The 5,011-nt window shown below is 38.9% G+C and overlaps 1 long non-coding RNA gene across 2 annotated transcripts; it reads right to left on the bottom strand.

The window, feature by feature from the left end:
* Positions 1–453: 453 nt before the first annotated feature.
* On the bottom strand, positions 454–3,983 carry LOC130911191 (uncharacterized). Of its 2 annotated transcripts, XR_009061987.1 has the most exons (6): positions 2,823–3,983; positions 2,561–2,698; positions 2,384–2,459; positions 794–897; positions 664–718; positions 454–539 (listed from the first exon to the last, which is right to left on the bottom strand). It is a non-coding gene; the product is annotated as an uncharacterized LOC130911191 (long non-coding RNA). The 2 variants fall into 2 exon arrangements; XR_009061986.1 differs by having other exon boundaries at positions 664–897; positions 2,823–3,277.
* Between the last annotated feature and the right edge of the window lie 1,028 nt (positions 3,984–5,011).

Genomic DNA, 5,011 nt, shown 5'->3' with positions numbered 1-5,011 from the left:
GATATGCATGTATGCATAAATTACTTGCATAGCAAAATAAAAAAATAATAAAAAAATTGGCAAAAGGCAAGAATCTTTGTTATTTGCTAAATACTTATTGCTCCCACTGACTTCATCAGACAGACAGCCGTTGCCTTTTAGCGTATGAAAAGACATGTCATATAATTTATACGGTCCAACGACAGCCTCCCCCTTGCCTTGGTCCTCTGCAGCCCACAGTAATTTAACTGAAAACACAACATTGTTAAATCAAAAAAAGTAATAATTTACGGCACTTGACCAGATGACCATCCGGTCAAAATTATCTACTGAATCGGTCAAACCACCAAACAAATCCTGTCGGTCGTTCACCAATTTTGTAAGAGCTGTACGAAGTAGAAGGGTACAATTAGATATACATTTTAGAACACCAAAAAAAAAAAAAAAACTTGCCGTTTTATGTTGCTATTTGTCCTCTCATCCAGCCCATTCGTTTTAGGATGATATGCAGCTGTAACACTCCTTTCAATGCACAGGAGGGCACAAAGGTTATCGTTGAGCTGAAAAATTGATACATTGTAAATAAATCCAATTAAAAAATTAAAAAATAAAAAATAAATAAAAAAGGGGGAAAACAACAATGCCAAAATCCCACTGTGAAAATAATTTAATGCATTCAGATACCTAATTGACAAATTCTCTTCCTTGGTCGGACAGGATTCTTTGGGGGCATCTGTGTCTATAAACAATTGAGCAGATCCGTTATGCCACTTCTGATGCTGTTTTGGTTTTTAAAGGAAAGGCCTCAACCCACTTGGAAAAATAATCGGTGGCAGTAAGAATGTACTGAAAGCCATCCTTGGTTTTTGGGAGAGGCCCAGTCAGGTCTATCCCAACCAACTCCCAAACAGCAGACACCTGTGAAAGGCAAATCCAATATTGAACATATCTCTTACAGCTATTCCTACACAATCTGAAGAGCACCATGTTTTATCTTTGAAGTTTTTAACTTAATCTGGGTAGATGGCTCCCACCTTGATATGAAGGGAACACATAAAAACCTAATTTTCACACATGTCCAAATATTAAATACATGCGTGACATTAGACCAGTACTTCTCAAATAGTGGGGCGCGCCCCCCTGGGGGGGTGCAGAGCAATGCCAGGGGGGGCGCATGTGACCTCGGGGAACATGTTTTTTTTTTTTTTTGCCGTACTGGAATAAAGTGTACTTGCACATCCACTCAGTAGATGGCAGTGGCGCTCTCATTTTCAGAGTGCGCGCAGTATTTTTGAACTAAGGAAGAGCACTCAGCACACACAGACAACAGATATGAAGAGCAGTGTGCCACCGCCGTTTTCGAAAGCCGTTTTCCGACCGGACTCACTCACGCAGCGACCCACTGTCTTGTCCGGTTCTCACGTCGCCGCCCGAGAAGTGCCATTTTCGGCTTGGGATCGTCACGACGACTGCCCTCACCTACGGTTCTACCTCGGCCGCCGTGAATGCGCTTTTTTCGTGCCGTTTGCCTTTTAGCTTTGACTTTTAATACAGTGGGTGATGATGAAAGACCACTGTTTACTGTGTCTAAAAATAATTATAGCAGACAGCAAGAAGCGTAATCAATTAAGACGCCACTTAAAGACATTAGACCCCAATCTCATTGTTAAGCCGCTTGATTTTTTCAGTGAAAACGTGCCGGATATTGCCAACAATCGTCCTGCTTTGTCAGTGTTATATCAGTAAGCCAGTGAGCATTGTTAGCATGCTAATTGCAAAATAACTCCACACCATTGCAAAAGAGGCAAATACTGTGAGCAGCAAAAATAAAAACTGTCCTGTCCAAGGACACTTTTTTTCCCCCTTTTATTCAGATTTGTTTTTTCGGTCAAATTTTTTGGCACATTGTCCTCATGAGTGAATGTTTCTAATCAATTTTAATTTGGTATTATTTACTGATTTTATTACATTTTATTTTTCTGTATTAAATGGTCAAAAATGTACCTTGAGTGTATTTTTTAGTTTGGATGTGATTTTTTTTTTTTTAATTCAGGCAAATTGATGCACGTCAAGTATTCTCTATTACAAACAAAACAATGTTAATAAAGTTATACTTTATTATAAGTTGATCTATGTTACTTTTTTTCTTTATTAGAAAAAAAGGACACAATGTTAGGCAGATGCGTATTTATAATAGTAATTTTATAGACAAATGATACTATTTACAGTGGCGGCAGAGAGTTTGGGGGGGCGCGAAACATTTACGTCTTCCTTGGGGGGGCGTGACAGAAAATAATTGAGAAGCACTGCATTAGACAAAGCTGTTTCCAATTTTTCACGCATGTAATAAAAACCAGAAATACATTTCTTTATTTGATTACACACGGTCACGATAAAAATATACCTTAATGCTTTGTAATGGCTGTGTCACACACAGCCAAAGAGTTACCAGTCCTCTGACATCCGTCGCATTCAGAGACCTTAAAACAAATCGTCATGAGAAACGGGTCAGGTTAATAAGATCTGAAATAGCTGACCAAAATTAGTTAGTGACAAAATGCAGAAATAAACCATCACATACCCATCAGTCAATGTCCACTGTCATGCCATCCCAATAATTTCTGGAGTACATTGAGGATCTGGTTTTAACAGTGCCTGTGTGTGCACCAATTGAAGCCGAGTGTACTTCATTAAACAGTGATCGTGCTTCTGTTCGGGACTGGATCACATATAAACACAAATACACACAAATAACAATTATATAGCTGTATACACACACACACACACACATATATATATATATTATAAATAACGGCAACATCACAAATACTTTGCCTACTCACCCTTCAGTTTGAGCTTCTGCATATATCTTCTTAAAGCACATTTCTGAGATTCACTATAAATTAGGGAATTCACCCCTAGACATAAAATTGAAAATCTCCTGGAAACTCTTCTCCATGTTGTACACCAACTGTAAAGCACATGCACAGAAAGACACATTTGAAAAATGACTTCCAAATACTTTATACATACACTCCCGAAAACAATGATTAGCAGTTAAGCTTTTTTGAAATTTTTTTAATATATATAGGACTTAGCTTTCTCAAAATATAATGGCTTAATTGGGTCACTAGCCATTTGTAGATATGGTTAATTTCTGTATGAATTCAAGCACGAAACTCCATTAAAACCCAGGTGACCCAAATGTTTAATGCTTATATCATACAATGCTAACTTCCGTACGCTGTTAACCGGCTATAATGTAAAAAAATCTCTCTTGAACAATAACCGAATCGCCATTAAAACCTTGGCGACCAACATGTTTACTGCTTATCATTCGACGTTAACTTCATTACACTTTTGTCTTGCAATATCATCAATATTCCAATTCAGTCTTTCGTGTATATGTATTTGCTTACAGAGGTTAGCGGACAAAACGCACTATACAATGAATATACTTTAGAAATATTACTCCCTTCCAACGACAACAATAGAAGCAAGGAAGCACGTGTTTACTCCTTATCATGAGACGTTAACTTCGTTACGCTTTTGTCTTGCAATATCAACAATATTCCAATTAAGTATTTCGTGTATATGTAATTGCTTACATAGGTTAGTGGTCAAAAGGCACTATAAAAAGAAAATACTTTAGAAATTTACTCACCTGCACGACAACCGCATGAACTGCGTCGTAGTCTAAAAGGAATCTCCAGCCGGACTTGAAGGCGCACAGCAGTGACGTAACGAAACAGCCCAGCCCTTGTGATTGGCTGTTTAAGAAGAAGACGTCTGATTGGCTGAAGACGGGCTCCAGTTAAAAAAATGCATGTGTTCTTCTCAGTTGCGCATGACGGGTATCAAAACGATCCACACATTCGTAAGTGGGAATTTGTAATTGGAAGCACGTTACAAATGCGCGTAAAACAATTCACACACACATTTGGTGAATGTGTTTGTGTTTCGCGTGCTATGTGTTTACGAATCCCACAATGTGTGTGTGTTTCGCGTGCTATGTGTTTACGAATCCCACAATTGTGTGTGGTTCGCGTGCTATGTGTGTACGAATCCCACGATGTGTGTGTGTTTCGCGTGCTATGTGTTTACGAATCCCACAATGTGTGTACGAATCCCACAATGTGTGTGTGTTTCGCATGCTATGTGTTTATGAATCCCACAATGTGTGTACGAGTACTTATGAGACTAATCTGACCCCATAAATTTGTGGATGGTCGGATTGTGCATGTTGAACTGCGGTGCGCACTTTGTTGAATCAAAGGCTTTAACGGAGGAATTTAAATTTTGAATGTTGGATGGTTGTCGCGCTGTACGCCAATCAATTTTTGGAAATACCTTGTTGAATCTTCAATTGTGCACGTAGATCGCGCCCGTTGCTCTGCTGCGCTAATGCACCAAATGAATGGTTTATTTGGGTTTGATGGATTGTGCTTGTTGCCATGTTGGGAAATAATAAGTAATTGAAGGCACATCATATTTTGACTGGTTATGTTGTGCTGTGCTAAATTGGTTAATTGAAAAGGCACATTGTTTGATATTGGAAATTTGACTGTTTTAAAAACTGCAACATGGCAGATGCCTTGCGTGAAGCAGACAAAATTGAACAGGAAGTAGCACAAGATGATTTGTCCAAATTAATTGGATCTCGCAGAGCTAAACTGGCCAGATGCACAAGGTTGATGAATGAAATTAGACCACTGCTGATTGAGGACGGTGATGTTGAAGACGTCAATGATCGTTATGCTGGATTTGAGGTTGCCATATACGATTTCCAGCAGTTACATGATATTGTGAATAGTAAATTGTCAGACGATGAACAACCAGCGGACACTAGCTGGTTCCAAGAAAGGATGTACCCTTTTGACTCATTTGCTGTGGAAGTTGCAACATGGAAGAATGCTGCTAACCCTGATGCTGAAAAGCAGCATCAACTTTTGCACTCGGGGATTGTGCTGCTGCAATTAAAATGAAAAGTAAAGGAAGTAGTAGTAGTGGTAGCACTAGTACTAGATCTAGT

Source organism: Corythoichthys intestinalis, unplaced genomic scaffold (assembly GCF_030265065.1).
Source record: "Corythoichthys intestinalis isolate RoL2023-P3 unplaced genomic scaffold, ASM3026506v1 HiC_scaffold_23, whole genome shotgun sequence".
Classification (NCBI taxonomy): domain Eukaryota; kingdom Metazoa; phylum Chordata; class Actinopteri; order Syngnathiformes; family Syngnathidae; genus Corythoichthys; species Corythoichthys intestinalis.
Note: the sequence above shows the minus strand (reverse complement) of the source record. Positions and strands in the feature narration are given on the sequence as shown.